Source organism: Triticum dicoccoides, chromosome 5A (genome assembly GCF_002162155.2).
Source record: "Triticum dicoccoides isolate Atlit2015 ecotype Zavitan chromosome 5A, WEW_v2.0, whole genome shotgun sequence".
Lineage (NCBI taxonomy): Eukaryota > Viridiplantae > Streptophyta > Magnoliopsida > Poales > Poaceae > Triticum > Triticum dicoccoides.
In genome coordinates, this window is record NC_041388.1 from 541,577,561 (window position 1) to 541,590,374 (window position 12,814).

The window sequence follows — 12,814 nt, forward strand, 5'->3', positions numbered from 1 at the left end:
TACTCCCCTCTGTAGTGATCTCTATCTCTTTATGGAGGGAGTACATAACATGTTGCATGAATCTCCAACAAGCTGGATGGTGAGGCTTGCATAGTATATATCCTATGCACGGTAGAATTGCATTTCTTCGCAGAACAAATACAAACTTGATTCTAATTCTTATTTCTAGGCAATAGCAATAGCGTTTTAGGATGTTACACATTTTTTAATAATTGATACATGCAAAGCATAAAGATGCATCTGAACTGATGCATGGAAAAGGTATAGAGTAGTGGTCACAAAAGCTAGCAGACACAACAATAACTAAATTACTCCCCCCGTAAACTAATATAAGAGCGTTTAGAATACTAAAGTAATGATTTAAACACTCTTATATTAGTTTACAGAGGGAGTACTATTTTCTCCCGGGTGGGCTCCTCAGACAAGCGCTGGGCTCCTCTGCGTCTTCATTTTCAGCCACGCATGGTGCGCGCCATGGGCGGCGCCAGCGAGGCGGCGGACAGCAAGCTACAGAGCCCGCTGCTGACACCCCTGCAGCCGACGGCCGGCGGGCATGGAGCGGGCAAGCAGCTTGAGAGCATCCTGAACGACGAGTCGGTGCCGTGGGTGCATCGGATCTGCGCGGCGACGATGGTGGAGATGCGGATGCTGGTTCCCCTGGCGGCGCCCGCCGTGCTGGTGTACATGATCAACTACCTCATGTCCATGTCGACGCGGATCTTCTCCGGCCATCTCGGCACGCTCGAGCTCGCCGCCGTTTCCCTCGGCAACACCGGCATCCAGTTCTTCGCCTACGGCCTCATGGTACGTTCTTTCTTCCATTCCAACTTCTGTGAATAGTCAAGTTTTTTACCTTTTAGAAATAGAGGTTCTGCGAATAGTCACGTAGGTGTGCATAGGGATTCGGATATTTGGAACTGGGCTGCATATGAACTGTGATTCAGTTGAACTCCTTGACACGCATTTAAAAGGGACAAAAAAGAAAGAAAGAGAAATGCGTGTCTGATCCACATCGACGGCTGGTAGTACTAAAAGATTCGGAACAAGGGGGGAGGGGGCTAATGACATGTATTGTTTTGATTGCTTCGTATAGCTTAGAGTATTGATTGTACTAGATGATGATCCACGCGTTGCTATGAGAACCTTGTTAAAAGAAATGCATAAAAATTGCTAAAAAAACATCTAAACTAATGTAAAAGCAAATGTAAGCTTAAAAGAAAATACAAAGGGTATAAAAATGAATTATAATTAAAAGAATGTCATTTCTACCTAAAGTGCGAAGGGTGAACTACATAGGTAACGTCAATACATAATCAAATGCAAAAGTTGACTTATGAGTAACATGCATGAACATATGATGTGGCGGCGCTGCATTCATAGAGTAATGCAAAAATATGTAATTTATGACTTGCATGTATGATTTGCTTATGTGGCATGGTTGCATGTCTAGGAAGAAAAATGTAGCGGTTGTAGCTATTTAGGAATAGAAGATACTGGAGGCTATGCACGCTTCGTTGCGCCATTCTTACTCATGGGATAATCATTTTTCTTTAGCAGATTATTGTGGCCGGTTGTTTTGTTTTCGTTTTATGTGTTTTACTTTAGTTTTAGTTATGTTCTGGTGGTCTTTTTGTTTTGTATATCGTGTTATGGTGTTGCTAGAGACATTACTTGTTTCGAGAAAAGAGTGAAGTTGTTTGGCACGTGATTGCGGCGTCCTTATAAATTTTGATGTCATTGTCAGCTGGTGGTTATTGTGTGAGCCCCTTGGGAGCACCTATTCCCTATTGAAACCGTGGGCGCCATGCAAATTACATTACAAGTTGTACCATTCACAAGGTGCCATGCATTCACAAATGCAAATTCAATTTAGCTTGACTGGACACCTCGATAGAGTTGTCAGTTTGTCAAATCCAGTACAAATATTTTTGTGGGGGGTTTAATTGGGTCACAACACATGTGAAGTAGTAGTCATTTTTCTAAAAGAGGTAGATTTATTTAATTGAGGAACAAGGACGTCACAGAGTTTTACAATCTCTTCAGGCCCCGAGTGGAACCACAACAGCCGTGCTAAACAGTGGCTAATCACAACAGCCGTGCTAAAATTTGGGAGTAAAGAAACTCTTATGTTGAGCCAACTAGCCAGCTAGCCTTAACATTTTATCGAGTTGCTACTAGTACACGTCATCCTATTTTTTTTACAGTGACTACACACAATCAATTTTGTTGGACCCGGTGCCATGGCAACAGTTTGCACTCAGCTCATCACGGCTGCATGCCCCCAGCGCACTGCTCTGACATCACGGGCTGTCCCCCTTCCCCGTTGAAGTGTTTGCGGCGAGATACTCAGAATCATTTGTGGCCGTGTCATCCACAAACTCACAAAGTCCGCTCTCCATATAAAATAATAAATACAACGCTATACTACTACCAACTGTATCTGGCAAACGCGTCAGATGCATGGATACATAAATGCTTTCGACAGAGTTAAACTACATTGATACTCTATTATAACATTCAATTATGCTTGGAAAAATATTTTTCATTCAATTATATTCTACTACTTATATTCAATAAATGTTGCTACAATTATACATAATCAAATAATAAGTCATACGTATCTCAAATTTGGCTCCCATGTTATCAACCCAAAATTTTCATTAACCAATTCCCACAACAACGTGCGGGGTATTTTCTAGTTAAGAATTAAGCACAAACCGAAATCAACAGCTCACAAAAAAAAGGACCCACTGCAGTTCAAATAAATTAAAGAAAACACTAACGCCCACACGTGTGGGCGTTACCCAACTCGCCCACACGCCTGAATCGTCGTTCACTGTCTTTTGCACGAATCTTGACACAAAAAAGATAGATTTGATGTGCCACGTAGGACGGGGCTGGTGTGTGGGCGTTGGAAAGTTTGCCCACACACCCGCACCACGCTGTTTGCTGCATTGTGTGGGCGAACTGCTTTTCGCTCACACAGTCACCAACTAGGTCATGCCTGAAGGAAATATGCCCTAGAGGCAATAATAAAGTTATTATTTATTTCCTTATATCATGATAAAAGTTTATTATTCATGCTAGAATTGTATTAATCGGAAACATAATACATGTGTGAATACATAGACAAACAGAGTGTCACTAGTATGTCTCTACTAGACTAGCTTGTTAATCAAAGATGGTTATATTTCCTAACCATGGACAAAGAGTTGTCATTTGATTAACAAGATCACATCATTAGTTGAATCATCTGATTGACATGACCCATTCCATTAGCTTAGCACCCGATCGTTTAGTATGTTGCTATTGCTTTCTTCATGACTTATACATGTTCCTATGACTATGAGATTATGCAACTCCCGTTTGTCGGAGGAACACTTTGTGTGCTACCAAACGTCACAACGTAACTGGGTGATTATAAAGGAGCTCTACAGGTGTCTCCAAAGGTACATGTTGGGTTGGCGTATTTCGAGATTAGGATTTGTCACTCCGATTGTCGGAGATGTATCTCTGGGCCCTCTCGGTAATGCACATCACTTAAGCCTTGCAAGCACTGCAACTAATGAGTTAGTTGCGGGATGATGTATTACAGAACGAGTAAAGAGACTTGCCGGTAACGAGATTGACCTAGGTATGGGATACCGACGATCGAATCTCGGGCAAGTAACATACTGATGACAAAGGGAACAACGTATGTTGTTATGCGGTCTGACCGATAAAAGATCTTCGTAGAATATGTAGGAGCCAATATGAGCATCCAGGTTCCGCTATTGGTTATTGACCGGAGACGTGTCTCGGTCATGTCTACATTGTTCTCGAACCCGTAGGGTCCGCACGCTTAAGGTTACGATGACAGTTATATTATGAGTTTATGCATTTTGATGTACCGAAGGTTGTTCGGAGTCCCGGATGTGATCACGAACATGACGAGGAGTCTCGAAATGGTTGAGACATAAAGATTGATATATTGGAAGCCTATGTTTGGATATCGGAAGTGTTCCGGATGAAATCGGGATTTTACCGGAGTACCGGGAGGTTACCGGAACCCCCTGGGAGGTATATGGGCCTTAGTGGGCCTTAGTGGAAGAGAGGAGAGGTGGCCAGAGATGGGCCGCGCGCCCCTCCCCCCTTGGTCCGAATTGGACAAGGAGAGGGGGCCGGCCCCCCTTCCTCCTCTCTCTCCTCTTTCCCCCCTCCACGAATCCTATTCCAACTAGGAAAGGGGGGAGTCCTACTCCCAGAGGGAGTAGGACTCCTCCTGGCGCGCCTCTCCTGGCCGGCCGGCCCCCCTCCCTTGAACCTTTATATACGGAGGCAGGGGCACCCCCTAGAGACACAAGTTGATCCACGTGATCATATTCTTAGCCGTGTGCGGTGCCCCCTTCCATCATAGTCCTCGATAATATTGTAGCGGTGCTTAGGCGAAGCCCTGCGACGGTAGTACATCAAGATTGTCACCACGCCGTCGTGCTGACGGAACTCTTTCCCGACACTTTGCTGGATCGGAGTCCGGGGATCGTCATCGAGCTGAACGTGTGCTAGAACTCGGAGGTGCCGTAGTTTCGGTGCTTGATCGGTCGGGCCGTGGAGACGTACGACTACATCAACCAAACGCTTCCGTTGTCGATCTACAAGGGTACGTAGATCATACTCTCCCCTCTCGTTGCTATGCATCACCATGATCTTGCGTGTGCGTAGGAATTTTTTTGAAATTACTACGAAATCCAACAGTGGCATCAGAGCCTAGGTTTTATATGTTGATGTTATATGCATGAGTAGAACACAAGTGAGTTATGGGCGATATAAGTCATACTGCTTACCAGCATGTCATGCTTTGGTTCGGCGGTATTGTTGGACGAAGCGGCCCAGACCGACATTACGGGTACGCTTATGTAACACCCCGGATGTAACATTCCCTATTTGTACTCCAACTCTTGCCGTTTCCGGTGTTAAGTTATATTTATTTCCTCGGGTTCGGGTCTTTGTCTCCGTGTGTTGTTTTCGTTGTCATGCATCTCATATCATGTCATCATGTGCATTGCATTTGCATACGTGTTCATCTCATGCATTCGAGCATTTTCCCCGTTGTCCATTTTGCATTCCGGCGCTTCGTTCTCCTCCGGTGGCCATTTCTAGCTTTCTTTCGTGTGTGGGGATTAAACATTTCCGGATTGGACCGAGACTTGCCAAGCGGCCTTGGTTTACTACCGGTAGACCGCCTGTCAAGTTTCGTGTCATTTGGACTTCGTTTGATACTCCAACGGTTAACCGAGGGACCGAAAAGGCCTCGTGTGTGTTGCAGCCCAACACCCCTCCAATTTGGCCCAAAACCCACCAAACTCTGCTCCATGTCCTAGAGCGTTCGATCACGATCACGTGGCCAAAAACTGCACCTCATTTGAACTCTCCTAGCTCCTCCTATGCCTATAAATAGCACCCCCATTCCAAATCCCGAGTCTCCCCTCGTCCCTAACCCTAATCCTCAGATCCGCGCCGGCCGGACACGTCCGCCCCGGCCGGACACGTCCGCCGCCGCCCCCACGTCCAATCGCCGCCTGCCACGTGGGCGTGCGCCCACATCCCCGCCGGCAGGCCCGGGAGGCCCGTGGCCGGCCCCCGAGCCCACGCCGCCGCCCGGCTCCCTCATCCGCCGCCCGCGCCCGACCTCCTCCTCCGACGCCGGCGAGGCTCCGCCACCGGAGCCGCCCCGCTCCGGCAGCCCCTTCGCGCCGGCCGCCACGAGCCCGCCGCGCCCCGCCGCCCGCACCTCGCCACCGCCATCGCCGGCCGCCGCCGGACCTCGCCTCGCCGCCGCCCGCGGTCAACGGCGTCGGCAGCCGCGCCTCTTCCCCGCCCCGGCCGCCTTTTCCTCCTTCGACGAGAAGCTCCGGCGAGGATCCGGTCAACCTCGAAGAACGTGCCCCGATCCAGATCTGCTACAGTAAACCCTAATCCGGGATAGTTTTTTTTTCAGTTGCTAAGAGTAGTAACTCGAAACGGGAGTTGCAGAATGAACAGAAACTAGTTAAGGGTGAAGTGACGATGTGTGTTGGAAGTGGTTCCAAGATTGATATGATCATCATCGCACACTCCCTATACTTTTGGGATTAGTGTTGAACCTAAATAAGTGTTATTTGGTGTTTGCGTTGAGCATGAATATGATTTGATCATGTTTATTGTAATACGGTTATTCATTTAAGTAAGAGAATAAATTGTTGTTCTGTTTACATGAATAAAACCTTATATTGTTACACACCCAATGAAAATAGTTCGTTGGATCTCGATCGTAGTAATACACATAATCATAATATTGAAACCAAAAGATGCAAAGTTAATAATGATAGTGCAACTTATTTGTGGCACTGATGTTTAGGTCATATTGGTGTAAAGCGCATGAAGAAACTCCATGCTGATGGGCTTTTGGAATCACTTGATTATGAATCAGTTGATGCTTGCGAACCATGCCTCATGAGCAAGATGACTTAGACTCCGTTCTTTGAAACAATGGAGTGAGCAACAAATTTGTTGGAAATCATACATACTGATGTATGTGGTCCGATGAATATTGAGACTCGCGACAGGTATCATTATTTTCTGATCTTCACAGATGATTTGAGCAGATATGAGTATATCTACTTGATGAAACATAAGTCTGAAACATTTGAAAAGTTCAAAGAATTTCAGAGTGAAGTGGAAAATCATCGTAACAAGAAAATAAAGTTTCTACGATCTGATCGTGGAGAAGAGTATTTGAGTTATGAGTTTGGTCTTCAGTTAAAACAATGTGAAACAGTTTCACTACTCACGCCACCTGGAACACCACAGCATAATGGTGTGTCCGAACGTCATAACCGTACTTTATTAGATATGGTGCGACCTATGATGTCTCTTACCGATCTACCACTATCGTTTTGGGGTTATGCGTTAAAGACAGCTGCATTCACGTTTAAAAGGGCACCATCTAAGTCCGTTGAGACGACACAATCTGAACTGTGGTTTGGCAAGAAACCAAAGTTGTCGTTTCTTAAAGTTTGGGGTTGCGATGCTTATGTGAAAAAGCTTCAACCTGATAAGCTCGAACCCAAATCGGAGAAATGTGTCTTCATAGGACACCCAAAGGAGACTGTTGGGTACACCTTCTATCACAGATCCGAAGGCAAGACATTCGTTGCTAAGAATGGATCCTTTCTAGAGAAGGAGTTTCTCTCGAAAGAAGTGAGTGGGAGGAAAGTAGAACTTGACAAGGTAACTGTACCTGCTCCCTTATTGGAAAGTGGTACATCACAGAAACCTGTTTCTGCGACACTTACACCAATTAGTGAGGAAGCTAATGATAATGATCATGAAACTTCAGAACAAGATACTACTGAACCTCGTAGATCAACCAGAGTAAGATCCGCACCAGAGTGGTACGGTAATCCTATTTTGGAAGTCATGCTACTAGATCATGATGAACCTACAAACTATGAAGAAGCGATGGTGAGCCCAGATTCCGAAAAATGGCTTGAAGCCATGAAATCTGAGATGGGATCCATGTATGAGAACAAAGTATGGACTTTGGTTGACTTGCCCGATGATCGGCAAGCAATTGAGAATAAATGGATCTTCAAGAAGAAGACTGACGCTGACGGTAATATTACTGTCTACAAAGCTCGACTTGTCGCAAAAGGTTTTCGACAAGTTCAAGGGGTTGACTACGATGAGACCTTCTCACCCGTAGCGATGCTTAAGTCTGTCCGAATCATGTTAGCAATTGCCGCATTTTATGATTATGAAATTTGGCAGATGGATGTCAAAACTGCATTCCTGAATGGATTTCTGGAAGAAGAGTTGTATATGATGCAACCGGAAGGTTTTGTCGATCCAAAGGGAGCTAACAAAGTGTGCAAGCTCCAGCGATCCATTTATGGACTGGTGCAAGCTTCTCGGAGTTGGAATAAACGCTTTGATAGTGTGATCAAAGCATTTGGTTTTATACAGACATTTGGAGAAGCCTGTATTTTCAAGAAAGTGAGTGGGAGCTCTGTAGCATTTCTCATATTATATGTGGATGACATATTACTGATTGGAAATGATATAGAATTTCTGGATAGCATAAAGGGATACTTGAATAAGAGTTTTTCAATGAAAGACCTCGGTGAAGCTGCTTACATATTAGGTATAAAGATCTATAGAGATAGATCAAGACGCTTAATTGGACTTTCACGAAGCACATACCTTGACAAGATTTTGAAAAAGTTCAAAATGGATCAAGCAAAGAAAGGGTTCTTGCCTGTGTTACAAGGTATGAAATTGAGTAAAACTCAAAGCCCGACCACGACAGAAGATAGAAAGAGAATGAAAGTCATTCCCTATGCCTCAGCCATAGGTTCTATAAAGTATGCCATGTTGTGTACCAGATCTATTGTATACCCTACACTGATTTTTGCAAGGGAGTACAATAATGATCTAGGAGTAGATCACTGGACAGCGGTCAAAATTATCCTTAGTGGAATAAGGATATGTTTCTCGATTATGGAGGTGACAAAAGGTTCGTCGTAAAGAGTTACATCGATGCAAGTTTTGACACTGATCTAGATAACTTCAAGTCTCAATCTGGATACATATTGAAAGTGAGAGCAATTAGCTAGAGTAGCTCCGTGCAGATCATTGTTGACATAGATATTTGCAAAATACATACGGATCTGAATATGGCAGACCCGTTGACTAAAATTCTCTCACAAGCAAAACATGATCACACCTTAGTACTCTTTGGGTGTTAATCACATAGTGATGTGAACTAGATTACTGAATCTAGTAAACCCTTTGGGTATTGGTCACATGGCGATGTGAACTATGGGTGTTAATCACATAATGATGTGAACTATCGATGTTAATCACATGGTGATGTGATCTAGATTATTGACTCTAGTGCAAGTGGGAGACTGAAGGAAATATGCCCTAGAGGCAATAATAAAGTTATTATCTATTTCCTTATATCATGATAAAAGTTTATTATTCATGCTAGAATTGTATTTACCGGAAACATAATACATGTGTGAATACATAGACAAACAGAGTGTCACTAGTATGCCTCTACTAGACTAGCTTGTTAATAAAAGATGGTTATGTTTCCTAACCATGGACAAAGAGTTGTCATTTGATTAACAGGATCACATCATTAGTTGAATGATCTGATTGACATGACCCATTCCATTAGCTTAGCACCCGATCGTTTAGTATGTTGCTATTGCTTTCTTCATGACTTATACATGTTCCTATGACTATGAGATTATGCAACTCCCGTTTGTCGGAGGAACACTTTGTGTGCTACCAAACGTCACAATGTAACTGGGTGATTATAAAGGAGCTCTATAGGTGTCTCCAAAGGTACATGTTGCGTTGGCGTATTTCGAGATTAGGATTTGTCACTCCGATTGTCGGAGATGTATCTCTGGGCCCTCTCGGTAATGCACATCACTTAAGCCTTGCAAGCACTGCAACTAATGAGTTAGTTACGGAATGATGTATTACAGAACAAGTAAAGAGACTTGCCGGTAACGAGATTGAACTAGGTATGGGATACCGACGATCGAATCTCGGGCAAGTAACATACCAATGAACAACGTATGTTGTTATGCGGTCTGACCGATAAAAGATCTTCGTAGAATATGTAGGAGCCAATATGAGCATCCAGGTTCCGCCATTGGTTATTGACCGGAGACGTGTCTCGGTCATGTCTACATTGTTCTCGAACCCGTAGGGTCCGCACGCTTAAGGTTACGATGACAATTATATTATGAGTTTATGCATTTTGATGTACCGAAGGTTGTTCAGAGTCCTGGATGTGATCACGGACATGATAAGGAGTCTCGAAATGGTCGAGACATAAAGATTGATATATTGGAAGCCTATGTTTGGATATCGGAAGTGTTCCGGATGAAATCAGGATTTTACCGGAGTACCGGGAGGTTACCGGAACCCCCCGGGAGGTATATGGGCCTTAGTGGGCCTTAGTGGAAGAGAGGAGAGGTGGCCAGAGATGGGCCGCGCCCCCTCCCCCTTTGGTCCTAATTGGACAAGGAGAGGGGGCCGGCCCCCCTTCCTCCTCTCTCTCCTCTTTCCCCCCCTCCACGAATCCTATTCCAACTAGGAAAGGGGGGGAGTCCTACTCCCTCTGGGAGTAGGACTCCTCCTGGCGCGCCTCTCCTGGCCGGCCGGCCCCCCTCCCTTGAACCTTTATATACGGAGGCAGGGGCACCCCCTAGAGACACAAGTTGATCCACGTGATCATATTCTTAGCCGTGTGTGGTGCCCCCTTCCACCATAGTCCTCGATAATATTGTAGCGGTGCTTAGGCGAAGCCCTGCGACGGTATTACATCAAGATCGTCACCACACTGTCGTGCTGACGGAACTCTTCCCCGACACTTTGCTGGATCGGAGTCCGGGGATCGTCATCGAGCTGAACGTGTGCTAGAACTCGGAGGTGCCGTAGTTTCGGTGCTTGATCGGTCGGGCCGTAGAGACGTACGACTACATCAACCAAACGCTTCGGTTGTCGATCTACAAGGGTACGTAGATCATACTCTCCCCTCTCGTTGCTATGCATCACCATGATCTTGCGTGTGCGTAGGAATTTTTTTGAAATTACTACGAAACCCAACAATGCCCGTGTGAGTGAACTGCTTTTCGCCCACACGACACTACTACCTTGTGGATGGCAACTGCAGTTATACAAACATGGCAACTCGGTACACACACATGGCAACTGTGATTCTTTGCTACATGGCAACTGCAGTTACGCGAACATGACAACTCGGTACACACACATTGCAACTGTGATTCCTTGCTACACGGCAACTGCAGTTGCGCATACGTGGCAACCAGATAAACACACATGGCAACTGTGATTAACAATACATGGCAATTATGGTTGGACCACACGTGGCAACTAGGTAAACACACATGACAACTACTGTTTTGACCATATGTGGCAAGTAGTTAATCACACACGGCAACTACGGTTTGATTACACGCAGCAACTACCATAAATTAGACATGGCAACTATAGTTAACCAAAACAGATAGAGTTGCCATGCTTTTACAACTACACTTGCCATTCCAGATAACTACATCTGCCAACCAGGCTGGCAACTAAGTCGTCATCTCGCGGGGTACCTAATGTAGCTGCGTCAGGACGTATGGGTATTTTTGCTTCATGCCACACGCACGGGATGGAGATGAGTAGTACTTGTTGGACGTGTGGCACGAAGTAGCCGCGCCCACACGTGTGGGCAATTTTAATGTCCGCCCACACACAGCCCGTGTGGGCTGCTCCTGCTCACACCACACACGGTGTGTGGGTACATGTCGTATATGCCACATGTGTGGCAGGTATCGACATCCTAAATTAATCATATTTAGTACTTTGCGGATGGACAGTTCAAAAGTTCATCAAATCTGGGGTGCTAATGACTAAGAAAGATCAATGGCTGGATATCCTACAAGGAACTACTACCAAACTTTATAGTACTCCCTCCGTTAACAAATATAAGATGTTGTGAATATTTTAATATGGACTACATATATACTGAAATGAGTGAAGTGACACATTACAACATGTTTATATACATCCGATTCATAAAAAAGTTAGGACATCTTATATTTATCAGCGGAGGAGTAGACAATAATTAGTGGTCAATTCCCGCTACTTCGAAATTCTACTACAAATCTGACTTCCACACAGGATTTTGATGTTAGAAACTGTTTTATGTTCAAATATCACATTATAAAATTTTCAGTTTTGACTTCCAATTAGTAGTCTGATGTAGAGATTTATTTTGAGTTAAGATCTCGTATTACAGAACTTCCCTATTCAACCCAAAGTTTTTTTTTTCCACCTAGGCATGTTATAATCAATGTCGACATATCCTGCAGGAAGCTACCTGCACGATCACAAAGTACTGTTTTGTTTCCCCAACAAAAATGTTCTTCCCGTCGTAAGAAAATGTACATACCAAAAAATGGTCGTCCCTTGCTAAAAAATGTTCACACATTTTAAAAAATACGCCCGCAAAAAAACATTTTAAAAAATACGTGTACTTTTTGTCCCTTGGAAAATATATCTACAATCATTTTTATATGAACTAGTCCATGTATAGTCACCCAAACCATATTGGTCACTGTTATATCATAAAAAACGTGTACGTTATATAATTTGGAATGGAGGAATTTATTTGGGGTAAACATTTTGGAATGGAGTAATCAACATAATTGTCAATAGGAACAAACCAAAGTATCGCTGCATTTTAGTAGAATATATGCTAGTTTTACTTGGCCAGCCAACTAGTTCTGAGACATATCAGACCATCATGTATGTACTATTTTAATTAATATTCAAATAAAACATTTTACAGAAACGGTTTAGGATAAAATCTGCAATAACCCACATGTAGTAAAGTGCTTGAATCTTGCCGATTTCTGAAGTGCAAGAAATGTCGTTGAGAGCAAGTTTAATAGTATAGCCAACAACGGGCTATATAAAGTTGTCAAGCCATTTATAACTAACCTAATAGCCCACTCATATAATAGTTAGTCATACCTAATTGCTGTGCTGATAATATGTGGCCCGTATTTCTCCCACAAAAATGGTGCCGGGGCACGTGTTAAAGCCGTCGGTAAATCTACAACCCATTTCTCTTCTCTCTCCTCGGCTCTTTCCTCCAACTAGACAAAAATCTGATCTGACATATCTTATAACCGGCTTATAACACTTCCAATTTCTAGACGACCGTGGCTGCCTCTACTAAACAAACAACAGTACCGCAAAC

The 12,814-nt window shown here is 44.1% G+C and overlaps 1 pseudogene; it reads left to right on the forward strand.

The window, feature by feature from the left end:
* The first annotated feature begins 558 nt into the window (after positions 1 to 558).
* The window catches only part of LOC119297779, a 15,503-nt pseudogene continuing 3,247 nt past the window's right edge, over positions 559 to 12,814 (forward strand).